The 19,731-nt window shown below is 42.7% G+C and overlaps 1 protein-coding gene across 4 annotated transcripts in view; it reads right to left on the reverse strand.

Moving 5' to 3' along the window:
• Positions 1-19,037, reverse strand: part of Ddr2 (discoidin domain receptor tyrosine kinase 2) — a 122,538-nt gene extending 103,501 nt beyond the window's left edge. The window contains exon 1 of one of the 4 annotated variants that reach the window (XM_034512852.2): positions 18,860-19,037. The gene's annotated coding sequence lies outside the window, so the exon portion shown is untranslated. Of the gene's footprint in view, positions 1-17,923; positions 18,214-18,342; positions 18,540-18,859 lie in introns of those variants that run through there. The other 3 variants (XM_034512850.2, XM_076941563.1, XM_034512853.2) reach the window with 3 other exon arrangements.
• Positions 19,038-19,731: the final 694 nt, after the last annotated feature.

The following is a 19,731-nucleotide window of genomic DNA, read 5'->3' on the forward strand; positions in this document are numbered from 1 at the left end:
TCAGAAGGAGTAACAAAATACATGGGAGCAAATATGGAGACAAAGTGTGGGACAGAAACTGAAGGAGGGGCCATCCAGAGACTGCCCCACCTAGGTATCCATCCCATGTGCAGTCACCAAAGGCAGACACTGTTGTGGATGCCAGGAAGTGCATGCTGACAGGAGCCTGATATAGCTGTCTCCTTAGAGGTCTGCCAGAGCTTGACATATACAGAGATGGATGCTCGAAGCTAACCATTGAACTGATCAAGGAGTTCCCAATGGAGGAGTTAGAGAGAAGACTGAAGGAGATGAAAGGATTTGAGGCCTCATGGGGGAGAGCAACAATATCAACCAACCAGAGCTCCTCAGGGTCTAAACCACCAGCCTGGGAGCACATAGGGAGGAACCCATGGCTCCAGCTGTATATGTAGGGGAGGATGGCCTTGTCAGGCATAGGTGGGAGAGAAGGTCCTTGGTCCTGTGATGGCTGGATACCCTAGTGTGGTGAAATTCAAGGGTGGGAAGGTGGGAGTGGGTGGGTGGGTAGGGGCACATCCTCATAGAAGCAGGTTTCAGGCGGAGATGGGAAAAGGAGATAACATCTAAAATATAAATAAATAAAATATCCAATTTAAAAAAAAAAGCCAGGAACAGGGAAGTAACTGGAGAGAGCAAGGAGAAGGTCAAGGTGGAGAGGCAGGGCTGTGAATGCTGGCTGCCTAGGTGGTTCAGACAAAGGCTATGGGAAGCTCTGTGGGGCTGAGTCTGGTGCGTGAATGACTTTAAACGAGAGACAGAGAGCCTAATAACCAGATAAAACCTGACCTATGGTAATGACAGCATCAGAGACAAGAAATAATATAGAATATAATAACAACGTAGACATAGTTGAGAGTGGCCCCATGACTAGCGACAGGAGGGGGAAGGAGGAAGTCCCAGAAGCCTGAGCTCCTAGCCTTCGTGAGATCAGAAACACGATCCTTACATTTTTGAAGCTGGGAAAACCAAAGGAAGGCTTTGTTGGTAGAGAAAGGTTGGACATAAACAATTTAGTTTTCTATGGAGATAAAAAAAAAAAAAAAAAAAAAAAAAAAAACAGACATTGCATGAACAGAGGCACAAAATTGAGCCTGGAAGCCTAGTGAGTCTGATGCTGTCCACACGTGGATTAATAGCTACCTAAGGCAGGAACAGACATTTGAAGTGTGTCAGAAGACCTAAGAAGGAACAAAACAAGAACATTCTTAGAGTCTACTCGCAGTAGGTAAGGAAAATGCCTATGTACCCTTTATATTGTCCAGGAAAGACCTGGAATCATTTAAAAACAATTCTTTCTCGCAAAACATCAGGGGCTCTAACCCAAAAATAAGTTCCTTATTTTTGCAGGTGAAGAACCCCAAATCCAGAAGGCTGATTTATCCAAGGTCACACCACATCTACATAGAAAGACAGACAGTGTGAGTGACCATGGGGATGAGCATTGCCTCAGCATGTAGGATGCTGTCCCAGGCAGCACATGGCACAGTGGTGTGACAGAGGTCTGGGAACAAGCTGCAGACTCCCTTTGTCTCTGCCATTCCAGCCAGCAGTGTCGGGCCCAACCATGTAATCAGCTCAGGGGAATCAAACCACATCTTGCTCATGGTCTTGTCACTGTCCCCATTGCTTCTCCTTCCTGTTTCCACTACCAGTTATTACAGAGCAGAAAAAAATCACAGATCACTCCTTCTTCTGTATATACACATGATCTCAGACCTCTTGAAAGGACCTTGAGGAGTCACATAATATTAGGAAGAAAAAGCCAACAGACACTGGGCTTGAGAGGTTGAGAGGAACCCAGTGGCTTGCCCTGGTTGTCAGTTTGTAGTTCCAGACCCAGATCCCAACCTTTCGTTTCTTTCCATTACATACAAGCTGCTGGCATAAGAGGCTTTACTTCTAAGATGTACTCCCAAGTGCTGAATTTTTCCAAACGTATGATCTGCTGGTCTGCATTCCTTTTCCCCTGGGGTGTTCCTTCCAAAAGGAGGCTGTGGTTCAGTAAGCTTGTCACATACTACAATCTACCCCCTATGATAAGTAACACTCTGTGTGCATGTGTGCGTGTGTGTGTGTGTGTGTGTGCGTGGTGTGGTGTATGTGTGTGTGGGTATATCGTAATGTTAATTCATGTGTGCATGTTCATGTGCCCCTATGTGCAGGTGTGTGTAGAGGCCAGAGGTCAGTATTTAGTTGTTTTTCTTAATCATTCTCCACCCTGTCTTTTGAGTCAGCCATTGAATCTGGAACTCACTTAGCTAGCTAGACTAGCTGACCAGCAAGCTCCAGGGATCCTGTCTCAGCCTCCCCAGTGCTGAGGTTACAGGAATCTGGCACCATGGCTAGCTTTTTAACTAGGGAATCAAACCTGTGTTGTCAAGTTGGTAACATCAGCACATAACTAACCAAGCCATCTCCCCAGCCCCAAGACAATGCATCTGTTACCGTATGAAAAGAAACCTATCCAAGTCTCTCACAGGATTTTCCAAATTCACTTGATTACAGGACTCTCACCTTTACCCCACTACTTTGTTGTCTACTAACATGTCACAAATTTCCAAAGGTTGTACTCTGGAAAACATAAACCCCATTAGCAAGAACTCTTTTCGCTATCCCGAGTAAGATGTTCCCATGGAGTGGTCTCCCTTGTGGGGACCTGATAGAGACACAAGGGAAGGAAAGGGAAAGAGTAAATAGAGCCATGTGCACTGCCAGAAGGAAAGGGTGAGGTGGTCACACGGTCCTCTGGAACTCTGATCCCAGGCTAAAAACACCGGACTCCATCCACAGGTTCTCATGCGCTCAGCATCAGCTAAGGGTTTCCTTCTGATCTCTGTTAGCAAAGACACTATGCTGTGAGGTCCTTCCACATGTGCTGTAGGCTTTCACCATCCTGATCTAAAACCTCAGGACTCAAAGTCCTTTGGGGACCTCTGAAAGAAGCTTTCTAATGAATGTCCCTACCCGACTCCTTCTCCGCTGCCATTTCCCTTACAAGAAGCCATCCTGTTAATCTTCTTAAGACAACACTGTGTTTGCTTTCAGAGAACGAAAATGTTCAAAACTCTGCAACGGCCAAGGTCCCTCACTGCTGTCCTAACAGTACGACACAATGCACTCCATTTTCCCCCAGCAAGTTCCTCATCACCTTGGGCTCCCCTTCTGCTGCTGTCCCAGCCATCCACAGAGCTCTGCATGTCTGCTGCCTCAGCCTCTCCAGCTTCTTCTGGTTCTTACCTTCCAGCCTCCACCAGCAGCCACAGAACAGTCCCAGCTACCACTCTCCTACATTTGCATGTCTTGCTCTTTAACAGGTTCTTGCATTTCTTAACCCATACTAACCCTGGGAAGGGAAACCATCAAACTTCTCAAGCACACTTAGGAAGTACCCAGAAATTTCTCTTGGTGGACAAAAGAAAGGGTCCATATTCGTCTCATGACTATAAGTTAAACGGGCAACTTTAAAGCCTACAACACTTCAAGTCAAAAACTAGGAACACTAACCTCTTTTGAGGACTCAGAGGTATCTAGAATAGATCTTTAAAGTTAAATTGACCTTAGAACTAGGGAAAAAAATCTATCTCCTCTTAGAGGACCCAGGGAATTCCACTAATTTTCCTAAAGACAGAGCAGAGCTTTCTGCCACTTTGCCACCAGTTTCTTGCTATGCTTGGGGGGTGGGGGTGGGGTCTAGACAGGGTGTGTCAGGTAACACATCTCCAAACAGTCCAAAGAGGATGGTCAACAAAATTCATCCCAAGAAGACTTTCTGTCTTGGCAACCGCTATTTCCTTCCTCCATTCTTTTAATTGTATCACTATCATTTTGTTATCAGTATACTAATGGACAAGTATAGATTCTTCTTAACAACAACTACAAAACAAACAAGCAAACAAACAAACCAGTTCTGGTACTTGAGTCATCGGCAGTCAAATGCAGGTGTTTAACTCACAGTGTATGGACCCGCCTGAAGAAGGCTGCTAAAACAAATAGTGGTCCCCTGGACACTAGGTGGATGGAAATTTCTTATTCATTGGCTGGAGCAAAGCCTGATACGTTCTTTTAAAAAAAAGCATTCCGGGTGATTCTGAAGCATATTGGAGTTTGAAAGCCAGATGGAAGACTGGCCCAGTTTTTAAAGAAAAAGAAAAACGTTTTAGGGTTAATTGTAAAACAGCTGTGCTTGGAAATGGGGGTGTGGCTCGTCCAATGAATTTTTTGCCACACAAGCAGGACCTAAGGTCAATATCCAAGATCCACATAAAAAAAAAGTCAAATCTGCTGTTGTGTACTTGTAATCCCAGTGCTGAGGTGGAGACAGGTGGAACCCTGGGGCTCATGAGCCAGGCAGCCTCATCTGCTTGGTCAACTCCAGGCCATTGAAAGAAGCTATCTCAAAAAGGGGGGGTGGGGGAGGAGGAGACCTAAGGACCTGAGGTTAACTTCTGGCATCCACATGCATGCACACACATGAATATGCATGCACACACACACACACACACACACACACACACACAAAGTCATTATGCCTACTTGTAATAAAAGATGCACAATGCATAATGAAAACATTTGAAGAATAAGTAGTTGGCAAAATCTGTATAATGCAGTGAGAAAGGTCCAGGTTCAACTCCTATATCAGCCACTTCCACACCATGTGCCTGACATTTTCTAAGAGTCATATGTCCCAAGGCAAAACAGGAGACGTCCCCACCTTGCCATACTAGTCGGTTTCAAAGGGACGCTCTATGTGAAATACTTGAATTAACCTCAATGCACAACAGCACTAATTAATTAGTAGCAGCACTTACTAATTATTAGTGAGATTTGAAAGCAGATCAAAAAAAAGGGGGGGGGGGGTTCCTGGAAAGTAGCAAGCCTGCCTTAATTTGCTTTTCTGTTGTTATGATAAAGCAATGGCCAATAGCAACTTGGGAAGGAAAGGGTTTACTTAGCTTACAGTTCATGCACGGTCACTGGGAGATGGCAAGGTAAGAACTCAAGGCAGGAACCTAGGGGCAGCCATGAAGAAATTCTGCTTTCAGGCTTGTTTCCTCTCTATGGCTTGCTCGGCCTGCTTTCTTATACAACATAGGACTGCCCACCCAATAGTGGCAGCACACTGTGGGTGGTCAATAATGAATCAAAAAAAAAAAAAATCTGCACAGACATTCTTCCAGGGCACTGTGATGGAAACATTTTTTTTTTTCAGCTGAGGTTCTTCGTTCCCAGATGACTGGCTTGTATCAGGGACTAGCCATTGGAGAGCCCAACATTAGTTTTCTTGTAATAGGTTGTGGTCAATGTATTCTTAAAGTCCACAAGATTCCCAGAATCTGTAAAAATACTATATCTTCAATTCTCTGATTTGACATTTAGTACAAGAGATAGCTAGGTGGCGACATCCAATCAGTCTTAGCACCTAGCCTTTCATTTGTGTTTATAGTTGTACAAACATCAAACAAAAGCTAGATAGAACAAATATGGAAAGAGAAGAAGCAGTGGGGAAACTGAGTCTCTGCTGGGCATGAGGCGGTTTAAGCTAGTCAGACACAGCTGTCCTGCTGCAGGCAGATTCGAGCTTTGGAATCTGACATCTTACATGGCAGCCTGTACTAGTTTATAAGCAGAGAGCTGGGCCATAAACACACCGAGCAGAATGATTTCGTCCCTGCTTTTACTAGTAATTAAATGCACATTTAGTACCAGTTTTAATGTCACCACAATGTTAACCTTGTCTTCAAGTGAGGAAGCAACTGTGATACTTTATCTTAGTGGTCATTGGAATCTCCTAGAAGATATATATACTGCAGGCCTTCCCATGAGAGAATGTTCAGGAAGAGTTGAAAATCCTACCTTGAAGATGGGCATTGCCATCCCATAGACTGGGGTCCCAGACTGAATAAAGAAGAAAAATGGAAAAAGCAAAGTACCAGCATCCATCTGTTTCCTGACTGCACCCAATGTGACCGGTTACCTCGCATTCCTGCACCGACAGCTAGAGCCACACTCACACCGTGCCTGCCCTGCCCTGCCATGATGGTCCTTCTCCACTAACCATGAGTGAAAATGGCCCTTTCTTTAAGATGTTTTTCTTGGGTATTTTGGTCACAGAAATGAGACGAGTAATTAAAACAGCAATTTAGTAAATGATCAAATGACATCCTTTAAAACTAACACCTGACAATTAACTGCTACTGCATTTTGACTGAGATCCATGTTTTCTGAGCTTATAAACCCTCGAGGCTAAGACAATTTGTTCAATGGATCTACACCAGCAAACCTTCTCTGCATAATTATTAATATATTTAAATAATAAACCCAAGTTACAAGTAAAAGGCTGTTCGATTCCAGCCACTAACCTCCTCACTCGTGATGAATTCAAACAGAGCCCTATTATAACCATACTCCTAATTGGATTTGATTTCATTCATCATTTGATTTCGCCAATTCACTTGCGCTAATAAATTTATTTTAGCTTTAGGGTTGCCTATGAGCTATAAGCACTAGAAGTACCTAGTTTCATATTTATACACTTCAAAAATATTTTTAAAATCTTTATCGTATCTGTATGTGTGTATATATACCATGTGAGTGCTGGGTGCCCACAGAGGCCAGAGTCGAGCATTGGAAGCCCCAGAACTGGAGTTACATCTGCTTGTGGGCTGCCATATGGGTGATAATAACTGAACTCTGTCCACTCTCCACCCATCTATCCAGCCATCTCTCCAGCCATCTCTCCAGCCATCTCTCCAGCCATCTCTCCAGCCATCTCTCCAGCCATCTCTCCAGCCATCTCTCCAGCCATCTCTCCAGCCATCTCTCCAGGCCCAGATTACACATGTATTAATAGCACATTTATAGCTGATCACCTGAGAAGTTGAATTGTTTCTCATAAACTAGATTCACACAGTATTCATGTAGTGATGGCAAGTGAATAGTCCTAACAAAATATTTCTTGAGATCCACGTCTCCCCTTCTGTTGACTTGTGAGAAGGTTCTGTGTCTCTCTCCCTTTATTAAACCATAATTTTAATATTTTTAAATTAATATTAATATTCAATTTTTATAATACTTTTAACATATTCATGAAGACACTGGTATCTTTCTTCAATTGTTACAATTTATAAGAAATAGAATTTGAACCCAGAGCTCCCAACAGCATACTCAATGCTTAGTCCATTTCTATATGACCTGAGTCCTGATCTGGCAGTATAAGCAATTAACAGACATCGAATTCTTTTATGTTCTCAAAAACAGAATTAAGAGGCTTTCATCACTCCTGTCTAAGAATTTTTCCAACAAGTCAGAACTGTGGTGGGCATATAAAAAGCCTATTTTAAGGAGCCAGTTAAAAACTTATTTATGGGGTTTTGCTAAAAGTGATTTACAGAGACCACCTAAGATACATATGGTCCTTGCTCAACTGGATGAGCCTGACAAAAATTAGGAAAAAAAATCCTTGGAATTCCAATAAATAAGATCTGAGTTAAATATATGTAACTGTTGTGCAGCTGTGTCCTCATGGGGTGCTCCAGAAGCAGACTCTGTCTCTGATGGTATTGTTCACCTGTGGATCCCTTTTTTACCCTAGCCTCCATAGAAGAAGATTCAGATAGGCCAGTCTCACTGCAACTTAATATGCCAAGGCTGGTTGATATCTATGGGAGGTCTCTCGTTTTCAAATGAGAAGGGGAGGAGAGGTAGCTGAGGGAGGAAAGGGGAGAGAGAGGGACTGGGAGGAGAGGAGAGGACAGGACAGGACAGGACAGGACAGGAGAGGGAGGAAAGGGTTTGCTTAGCTTACAGTTCATGCTAGGTCACTGGGAGATGGCAAGGTAAGAACTCAAGGCAGGAACCTAGCTTTGATCCAGATGCAAGTAAATAACTTAATTAATAAAAACATATATATATATATATATATATATATATTCCATGGACAATCTGAAACTGGACCTTGCCCTTTAAGAAGAGGACTATTTAGCTGAGGTGCGGGAGAAAGGAATCTATTCAGAGAGTAGCACATGTGACTCAAGGTTTTACTGTGAAATGACTCTAGGTATGGATGCTGATCCAGGTATGGATGCTGATCCCAGACAGAGATCAGCAGAACCAAACTAGAAGATGCAGAGATGTTGTAATGTTCTTTGTAGACATGAACATTACATCTACTTATTTGTTGGGTGTGTATGCATGTGTCTATGTGCGCGTATATGTGGACCATAGCACATGCATGGTGGTCAGAGGCAACTTGGGTCAGTTTTTTCCCTTCACTATGGAGAGTCCACAGGGAACGAATGCCAGTGGTCTGGCTTGGCAACAAGCAACTTTACTTGCAGAGTCATCCTGCCAGTCCAAAAAAGAACATTTTAAGTGCAAAGAAGTGAAAAATGGTCAAAGTCTCACTGTTAAAAGTCTGCAAAGTTAAAATCAGAATTGCAGCCTGTTAACCCTTGGCCTACTGCACTTTCAACAATAAGATGATATTAAATGATATTATTTGTCTGTTGTTATAGCTAAAATAATGTAAATTGTAAGTAATAGCTGTCATGTGACAAGAAGATCTTTATCTTACCCAATATCCCCTGGAGTGCTTGAATACTTGCTATGAACCTTGATCAGTAATCTTTAAGGTTTCTGCTTCACATAGTTTTGTTAAGTAAAATAATATTCAAATTTAAAATACAATTGTTACAATAATGCCATCAGAGACACATAATCATTTTGAAATAAAAATAACTCATAGCTACTATCATAATGCAATGCTTCTGTTCAGAAAAGGAAGATCTAAAGATAGAACCATAGTGCTAGTAGTTATTGGCTTGGAGGGGAAATGTATTCTTCCTTTTTTTATTATTAATTTTATTTTTTTACACTCCAGATTTTATTCCCAGTCCACCCTCTGACTGTTCAACATCTTATACCTCCTCCCCGAGAAATGTATTTTTTTAAAGATTTATTTATTTATTTAATGAATATGAGTACAGTGTTACTGTCTTAAGACACACCAGAAGAGGGCATCAGATGCCATTACAGATGGTTGTGAGCCACCATGTGGTTGCTGGGAATTGAACTCAGGACCTCTGGAAGAGCAGTCAGTGCTCTTACTGCTGAGCCATCTCTCCAGCTCCGAGAAATGTATTCTTAATTACATCTTTTTTTAGAGCAGTTCTAGGTTACAGAAAAACTGAGAAAACACTAGAGATGTTTCCCATATGCTGCCTGCCCTCACATGAGTTTAACCTCCGGTGCAATCAGTGTCCCCCAGTGAGGTAGATGTCACTTCTATTTCTACTGGAGGACATCTTGGCTACTCCAGAGTCAGACAATTGTGAATAAAGCTGCTGTGAAAACTCATGTGCAGTTTTGTGTGGCTACAACCTATGGTGAAAGTATATGTAGCTTTTTTGGCTATTTTATTTATTTACAGAACAGATGTCATCCCCTTTCCACATTTCTCCTCCCTAGAACCCCCTATCCTACACCCCCTCTTCCTTTATGCTTTTATACCATTTAGATTACATGCATGTAATAAGGTCGGTTCTAGGTTGAGGGTCTAGCAATACAATAGTTGCAAATAGTTGAGGACTGCCAAACAGACTAGACCAGAAAAGAAATACATGCCCTCACATAATAATCAAAACACCAGATGCACAAAACAAAGAAAGAATATTAAATGCAGTAAGGGAAAAAGGCCGAGTAACATATAAAGGCAGACCTTTCATAATTACACCAGACTTCTCACCAGATACTATAAAAGCAAGAAGATGATGCACAGATGTCATACAGACCCTAAGAGAACACAAATGCCAGCCCTGGCTACTATACCCAACAAAACTCTCAATTACCATAGATGGAGAAACCAAGATATTCCATGACAAAACCAAATTTACACAATATTTTTTCCACAAACCCAGCATTACAAAGGATAATAGTGGGAAAGTTCCGATACAAGGAGGAAAATCATACCCTAGAAAGAGCAAGAAAGTAATCCTCTTCCAACAAATCCAAAAGAAGATAACCACACAAAGATAATCCCACTTCTAATAACAAAAATAACAGGAAGCAACAATTGCTGTTCCTTAATACCTCTTAACACCAATGGACTCAATTTCCCAATTAAAAGACATAGGTTAATGGACTGGATACGTAAACAGGACCCAACATTTTGCTGCATACAGGAAACTCACCTCAGTGACAAAGACAGACTTTACCTTAGAGTAAAAGGCTAAAAAACAATTTTTCAAGCAAATGGTCTTAAGAAACAAGCTGGAGTAGCCACTCTAAAATCTCCAGCCCGAGAACACAAAGGGAGGGACTCATGGCTCCACCTGTATAGGGAGTTGACGGTGGCTTTGCCTGGCATCAGTGGCAGTATATGTAGCTTTACAGCTCTCTCTCTCTCTCTCTCTCTCTCTCTCTCTCTCTCTCTCTCTCTCTCTCTCTCTCTGTGTGTGTGTGTGTGTGTGTGTGTGTGTGTGTGTGTGTGTGTCGCACATTAACCTAACTTGCAATTCCTTCGTGGTCTGTGCAGTCGAACACCTCACCTGCTCACCTACCCTCCATCTCTCTTGAAGTGTCCTTCAAGCATTTCATTGTTTTTAAGCAGCTGTCTGTTTGCTTCACAGTTGAATGTTTCCTTTCTTTGTGTTTCTTAGATCATGTCTTTTGCAAATAAGTTTTCCCTAATCTGAGGCTGATAACCCCAGTTGTCTTGACATTGTCTTTAACAAGAAGGAAGTTATTAATTATAATGATGTTATTAATTTTAATGATGTGTAGCTTATCAACTATGTCCTTCATGTAGTTTCAAATGTACAGTTGGCTCTGGGAGACACTGTGTTAATTTTTGTGGAGGATGGCAGTGATTGTGTAGATTCATTGTATTTGCTGAGAGAAAAAACTTTCTTGTCTTTGCTTACTCCTTTGTCCAAGACTCTATGAATGTATTTGTGTTGGTCTATTTAGGGCTCTCCATGCTATTACACACAACTATTCATCTGTTCTTTGCTAGTACTGTGCCGCCTAGATTACTGTAGCTTTATAGAGAATCCTAAAGTTATGTGGTGCCAGACCTTCAACTGTATTCCTTTATCAATATAGAGTCAGCTATGCTGGCTATTTTGACTCTCCATATAAACATTTTTTTAATGAAGCAGGGTATCACTATATGTTGACCTAGAACAGGATCTTCCTGACTCAGCCTTCCTAGTGCCAGGATAAGGGTATGCACCACCACATGCTTTCAGGACTCCACATGCGTTTCACCATCAGTTTATCTTAATACCAAATAACTTGCTAGGGCTTGGGTTGGGAGTTAGAATTTTTTTAACTTGGAAAGGCAATTCATTTCTGTAAAAGGATACATCATGATTCAACCAAGGCTAGCAAGTGGCAATCTGTATTTCTCTTAAATTTCTTCTCATACTATTTTTACATTACCTTTTTAATTTTAAAGCTATATACTCCACACATCCTAAGATTAGAAAAGTGTCTGAGTCAGGTGTGGCAGAGCCCACACATTAAGTCTAGCACTTGGGAAAATGAGGCAAAAGTATCATCAAAAAAGTATCAAAAGTTGAGTTCAGGTCAACATGGGCTATGTAGTTAAGTTCCAGGCTAGCCTGGGCTATAGAGTCAAAGTCTGACTCAACAATGAATAAGCAAGCAGAGCTGCACGTGATCACCAGTAAGAGTTACAACTTCTTCAGAGAATTGAACTTCCACCCTCTTTGTTAGATTGGTTGTTTCCCTGTAAGGGTCTTTGTAACACTGACCCACTGTCTAAGTTTTATTAGCCTCTGTGAAGTTACAGGATGGCAAAGTATTTAGATGCAGCTCCCATGAGGACTTCAGGGTGTGAGTTCCTTTTATAAACCAAAATCCTTCCTCATTTTACTCCCAGTGAGCAGTGTGAGGGGTGTGTATTGGCGTAATGGTGCTTTAAATCTACCAGAATCACACATACACACAAAGTCACCCATATACACAATTACACACACACACAATCACACATATACACAATCACACACAGTCACACATACACACACAAAATCACACACAATCACACATATATACAATCACACACAATCACATATACACACACAATCACACATACATACAATCGCACACACATACAATCACACATACACACAATTATACATATAATCACACAATCACACACACACTCACAATCACACATAAACATACAATAACATACACAATCAGACATATATACAGTTGCACACACAATCACATGTACACATGGCCACACACACAATCACACACACACACACACACACACACACACACACACACACACCTTCTCCTACCTTGCCATGAGCTGCATGGCTTGTTTTCAGTCTTTGATGCAGACGTGGAATGATAAGCATGACTTGATGCTGATGGTGACGACACAAACAATAGAGCTGATAAGGAATACAGTGTTCTCCATACTCCCCCTCAGCCCACCCGAGCCAAGACGATGGTCCTGTGGGTAGTGGTTTGCTTGCCTATGCTAATACCTGTCTCCCCTATCCTAGCTTAGGAACTGCTCTGTATTGCTTGTGAGATTTTCTTCTGTCACTGCTGGGTGTGTTTGTGTCTCCTAAATCCTAAAGACAAAGATTATCTTTGACTTCTAGATCCTTCACCTGTAGATACAGTCATCATGCAGTAGTGGTTGCCTACAGTGTCCCAGGCCTGGCACTGCTAGGCCTATGCTAGGGGCACAGCAGCTGTTTAAAAAAAAAGCAGAACTTTGAACTATAAACACACATCATTATACATGGTTTGAAAGAAATAAATGTGATTTGTTTCTTTTATCCTTTCATAATAACTAACAGAGGACATGAAATGTTTAATAAGTGCATCTTGAATGGTTGATAAAAAATAAAATAATACCAGTGCAAGATGTTGCCATCAGGGCAACCATGTGAAGAATAGGGGGATAGGAGACCTCAGTATTCTGTTCTCAATTAGTCTGTCGAGCTAAAGTTGCTATAAAATGTAAAGCCTATTAATTTTTGGAGGAAATTGTGAAAAATAAAACACAAACCTTTCAGTCTTTGTAAAACATCTGGCTTTCCCATCATGTGCAGGAACCATTTTTGAATTCCTATTGCTAAATTATTCAATCATACTTCAGAAAACCTGAAAGCACAAAATCTTATTACCTAACCCTGAATAACAATTTTCCAAATCAGCTTTTGTTCAAATCCATGTGATATGCCCCAGAACCTAAAGCAATGGCTGTCTAAAGACATGAAGGACCAGGCAGTGATGACGGCCCCACTGGCACGGGGCTTCCTGAACAAGCATACGGATCTAGCTTGGATGGCCCAGAGTCCATGGTTTAAAAAGAGAGACCGGCATGGTTGTACATGCTTGCAATTCTCGGTCCTGGGGAGGAAGAGACAGGCAGAACTCTAGGGCTCACTCACTGGCCAGCCTAGCCTACTCGAGGAGAGAGAGATTTACCCACACATAAATATGGATATACACATACAAAGAAAGAAAGAAGTGATACTAAATCATTATAGTCACTAAAATGTAGAACTTAGAGGGTAGATACCAAATAAATATTTGCCGAAGAATTACTAAATCAATAGAGAAAAAGAAAACTAGGGTAGATGATGCCAGAATGCTATACAATTTATAATAGATAGATACATGCTTTTAAAACATCAGTTAACATTTCCATAAAATACACCTGTGACCTTTAAAAGTAACACTATTTGGGAAGAAAAGGCTAATGACAAACTTTTTGCCTTAGACAAAATAATTCAGACATGATCTGTTTTAAGTTTTATAATTTCCTAATGTACTACATTTAAAAAGAAAAATTAAAGAGCACTAATTACTCCATCTCACATCTCAGTTTGTTCCCATTTCCTATGCCGTTCATTAAGACCCTAAACATGGAGGTTGGAGAGATGGCTGTCCTTACAGAGGACCTGAGTTTAGTTCCCAGCACCTACATGGGGCAGTGCATCACTGCTTGTAACTCCAGTTCCAGGGGATTCAATGACCTCTTCTGACCTCAGTGTTTACATACAGATATGTACACACACATACACACACACACACACACACAATTAGAGGTGGTTTTTTAAGTCTTTACAAAAGACCCTAAACAAATCTTTAGCAAATTTTACTGGACAGCTTCCTATGAAAGAAACCAAAGGGCATCCCCACCTACCATCTTTGTATAAACAATGCTTTCCAGCTTTTAAAGCGTTACGTTATCTGACCCAGCCCACAGATAAAGGGAATAAAAGTGAACGAGCAAGACAAATGATTGTAGCTCAATGAAGAAAAGGCTCCCCAAGTAATACATGTAAAAATAATGCTGTCGAGACCAAAACCTCATAATATGACAGACAGCCACCTGGCAAGCTCTTCTCATCACATGCCCCACCCACCCCCCACCCCCAGTCTCACACTGTAGAGCACCAGGCAGCATTAACCTCTGAGTGGCAAGTTTAAAGGGCTCATCAAAGATTTAAGGCAGGCTTGAAACACAGTGACAAGAACGTACTATCAACAAAGCTTAGTTTCTAGACGAGCCATGGAAGGTCAGCCTTGTGGCAACAGTCTAAACTCATTTCTGCAACATCTTTGTTTGTGCATTCATCTTCCAGGCCAGGACAATACTCAAAGCTGACCTTCCCCTGTGTTTACATGACAAAGTGAAAGTCCAGCTAGCAAGTACACAATATGTCAAATGACAGGATTCTGTATCTCTTAAGAATTACAGAAAGTTGGAAACATTCAACGGTTTTATGTAAGACATGAAGAACAGAATACAAAATTTAGAACGGACATCAAAATAACAGAATTATTTATAACCAAATTATTTAGAAAGCATGCAGCCTTGATTATAATATAGTCAAATGTATGCAAATACAATGAATAAAAGGAACGGCTTAAAGTTCCTTAGTTTCACCATCAGGTCATTGGAGCTCCAGTGAATGTCATTGGACAGTTATCTATGTCCTTACTGAGCTGTATTATTTTGGGGGGAAAAAAACTCAAACAGAATTGAATTGAAATACCTTAGGCTCATGCCGGGACAAATACTTACCTCTGCTTCACATCAGAATGACCTGGGTAACAAATGACCCACTCTTGTTTTCCGCCTTTGGGTATTTTAATTTAACTAGTCTAGAAGTCCTTAAGGCCTACCCGGGGTTCCGAATTACTGCTGAACAAGTCTATTAAAACATTGTCTTCTCAGCTGCAAGGACACACTGAGAGGATTTTAATCCAGTTGCTGAATTCAGAGCAACTCTGGGATGCCTGGGAATATTGGACACATTCATGGCCTTGTGGGGAAAGAGTCACCCAATTCATATGCTGCACAGCTGTCAGCAGGCCAAGCACATAAAGAATCTAGTGTGCCTGTATTGCAGACAAGTCCACATGGATGTGAGCTAGTACACACTAGCATGTCATGGTAGTCCATTTTTAGATGGGCCTTGGTTTGGTTTATGTGTTTGAGGTGATATAGAATACCAGAAGGAGCATCTTCCAAAGGAAGTTGAGATGGATGTCTGAATTAAAGTTAAATGCATGTGGCATGACATTGATAGGCAGGAGGCACTCTGTCTTTATTAGAACATCTGTTTAAAATGCTATCATGGGGAAAGGTCAGAACTCAATTCCCTATGGGGAATACAGATCCAAATGGCTTCCATTCCTGAAGTGACGGTGTAAGACAGGAAGAAAATAATACAGGAAGGCTATGGAGGAGAGACAATGAAGGAATTTCTCTGAATGATGCTTCTGCTTTACAGTTGAACAGGAAGACTGTTGGTCCTAGCAGCTGGACCTTAAGCAGAACCAGAGGTGGAGGCTTCCACATGCTAGCTTTTAACTCCTACTTCAGGAACACAGCAACTTTTCTGACTGCAGGCTCAGAACAGGCAATATGAAGTAGAAGATGAAGGGAAATGCACTTGCCAGTAAGAAAATGTTCCTGGGCTCAGGACCTGTCCTCAGCTGGCTATGAAGTCCCTCCTGATTAAACTTTTCTCATTCAGAAACAGTGCAGATCCAGAGATGGGGAGAGTAACCTAATGCCCTTCACCCTACCCCACTCTGGATGAGGAACCGTAGACAAACTAGACCCAAAAGGGAATTTTCAGAGAGTAAATCCAGGAGTATTTCCCCATAAGGCAGAATCGTTGCCATTAGAAGATGGGCCTCAGGACCTAGAGATATCTCAGTTTGTAATGTGCTTATCACACAAGCATGCGAACCTGAGTTCAGTCTCCTGAAACACACATTAAAATGCTGGGTGAAGGCATACACTAAGAATCCAACAGTGCAGAGGCTGAGACAGGAGGGTCCCTGGAGCCACAGGCCAGCCAGCCTAGCCTACTCAGTGAGCACTGGGCCAACGAGGGATCCTACCTCAAAAAACAAGGGGGGTGGCTCCTGAGGAATGACACCCGAGGCTGACCTCTGGTCTCCACATACACAAACACACCTGCACATGTACACCTGTACACACATGTGTGCCTGTATGCACACACCACACATAAAGACAGGGATGAAGATAGAATCCCTCCCCATTTCAGAGCTTTGCACACAGTCCCACAGGTCTGCACCAACTGCCAGACACAGCCTGGCAAAGGCTGATTTCCGGTACATTTCAAACAACCATAAAACTCAAGAGTATATTCTTATTTCCATGTAGTGAACACAGAGGCTGAAGTGCAGACAGCAGTAAAAGGTAGAGATAGAACCTATCCGGGCTCTACCAACTCTAAAAGTCCCAGACTCTCTGCATTGCAAAGCTAAACAAATATCCAGTACCTCGAACGTAACCTACATCTGATACCTGGTTAAGTGTTTCTCTGAGTGCAGATCCAAACTGTGCCCTTAGCCTGGCATGGGTACCTCCTGATCACCCAGTGAAACACGGCGTTTGACTCCAAAAGTAAGCAAGTCCACAAGCGGAGTGGGAGATGGGAGAACTTCCCACAGTGAGTGGGAGCACCGGACTCTGGATATAATCACGTTTAAGCACATCAGTTGTGCTTCCTTGAACGATTCATTTCACTTCTCTGTCTTAAAATCCCTTCCTATGAGACAGAAATGATGCCTTACAGAACCTGGACAATCAATCATATAACAGGTAAATGTCTGGAGGCTGGTAAGAGCAAGGACTCAAATATTAAATTTTTTGTTTCGGTTTGCACACACACGTGCACACACACGTGCACACGCGCACACCAACACAGACACACAGACACGCACACAGACACAGAGGACCATTAGCTGATGAACCACTTCTTCCATCTTTTTGTTGCTGATAAACGTCCTTGAGATGACTTGCCCCTATTGTCTCTTCTAAATCTTCTTAAATAAGAAGCCTGAAGGCAGAAGTGCACAGTGTGAGAGGCACCTCCGGCCATGCTATCATTTCTGAAATCTGTGTAATGAAAGGGTCAGAAGAGACAGCGGCGATTGCAAACTCCCTTTTCCAGACTCCAGTTGCCACTAGGGAAAGATGCGGAGATGCGGAGAGCTGAACAGTTAAGATGGTGCTGAATGCGCCGCCGCCTTGAGTATTCGCAAGTCTCCTCAAATGGCTGACCTGAGTACGTCTGCCACTCTGAGAGAACTCTGTCCCTTAGATGGATAGGCCAGAACTCTAGGTACCAATTGCAAACAGCCTTGACCCTCTGATAACAAAAAGAAAAGCACCTAGTGCCAGGGAGGAGGAGAGTCTGGGAAGTGATTGCTTCGTGTCACCCACTACAAACCCTCCAGGCAGCCGGCCTTCCCGCGCCCAGCCACCCAAGACCAAAGGTGAAGCCACCCTTCATCCCAAGCCCTCAGCCACAGTCGTCCTTCCCACAATTAAATCACAAAAGGTGCTAGGACGTGTTCTCACCAAAACTCAGGTCCCTCACACAACAGCACTCAAAGCCTGAAAACACAGCTTGTGGCTCGCCTCTCTCCAGCAGCTCCACTCTGCGATCGGCCTGTCTTGCCTGCCAACATTTCCAACTCTGCTAAAACTGTTTATTGTACCTTGCAGCGGCTATGGAGTCCTGTACTTCGCTTCGGCCTTCTTTGGTTATTGGCGCCTATTCTTCCCTCCCTGACACACATCCAGACCCCAAAACACGAGATCTGTCTTGGTCCTGAGTCTTGTAAAGCCCGGCTCCTTGCCCTTCCGCCCTGATTCAAACTGCCCTCTGCCGATTTTTAAAACTTTTCCTGACACACCAAGAGAAGTCCACTTAGAACTTTCGTTTTTAGAAAAGAAAATGAAGGTGGGGGGAGGAGAGAAGGAGCCACATCACTTACTTCCAGTCCAGGGACGCCCAGTTTTGAAAAGAAGAAAACGGCTATAATCCAGTTGGTTTCCCCCAACCCAAAAGAAGAATTTCTTGTGAACCACTTCTTTTTCCACTTTGCCGGTGAAGGAGCCCCGTGGTAGGCATACATCCACAGGCTGATGCAAGATGCCTTTGAGAGAAACCTCACATTCTGAGGATTCCTGGGCGTGCGCCAAGGATCCCAGCATCCAATATATTGCACATTTGCTTTCAATTAGGAAGGGGGTTGGGGAGGGAAGAAGGCAAGTCACCAATCAGAGCTGTTTTCTGTTTAAAGACTATTTCTTTTGACCCACGGGACCACGAGCAAAGCTATAATTTACAGCAAAACCCATTCATAGAAGAAAAATATGTATAACCATAGGACGGACCTAAAGATGCAGTTCCAGCCTGCCTTCTTGCCACTCGTGCCTCTCTGTGCCTTTCCCCGGCACCTAAGATGTGGTCCCCGTCGTGGGATATTCCCCCCACCTCATTTTTCTTACTTGAGCTGAAGCTATAAGCACAACTCCAGGTTTGGAGTCTCTTGGGATTCTCGTTTCCTGGACAGTTGAGTCACGCACATGGAGCCGATCTTCTGTATTTTGGCCATGAGAGCTGAGCACTGAACCCTCCTCCAAAAAAATCGGTTTTAATCTCTTCTCCTCACTGCTAGAGAGAGAGAGAGAGAGAGAGAGAGAGAGAGAGAGAGAGAGAGAGAGAGAGAGGAAGAAAGAAGAAGAAGAAGAAGAAGAAGAAGAAGAAGAAGAAGAAGAAGAAGAAGAAGAAGAAGAAGAAGAAGAAGCACCTAGATGCTTCTAGCATCCAGAATTTACTTTTTTTAAAAATTCAATTCTCAATTGGCTACTGCTGAGAGTCTGTTTCTACCCTGGATTCCTGCTGTTAAATGAAAACACAAGGACTTTCTAAATATTTTGAAAAAAAAATTTTTTTTGTCTTCTAATCCCCCTGCCCCCACGCTCCTTTCTGTGGCTGGAGTGAAAGAGACATCATGTGAAAGTAATGTGTAGCCAACAGGGGAGGAACCCCTGCTGGGCTCTCCAGATGATAAGTAATAATCCTGTCCATCCACTCAGGTTCTGTTCTTAACTCTTCGGAGCCCAGATCACTCTTGTCAAAGCCCGGGACCTGGAAACCCCGATTCCTTGTGTGGATAATAACCACTGGTTGAGCAGAGCAGTAGAGGGAGGCAGACTGGGCAGGTTAGTCAAGAAGACAGCCTCCTTTTGAGAGCTAGCCTTCCGATAATGACACCTCTTCCTGTGGGCTTCTGAGTGATTGCCAACTCTTCCCTGCCTTCGTTTGAGTAGACAGCCTCTGAGGAGAGCAGCGGGAGAGGTGGAGCTCCTGGGGAACG

This window comes from Arvicanthis niloticus, chromosome 10 (genome assembly GCF_011762505.2).
Source record: "Arvicanthis niloticus isolate mArvNil1 chromosome 10, mArvNil1.pat.X, whole genome shotgun sequence".
In the NCBI taxonomy this organism is placed as follows: Eukaryota; Metazoa; Chordata; class Mammalia; order Rodentia; family Muridae; genus Arvicanthis; species Arvicanthis niloticus.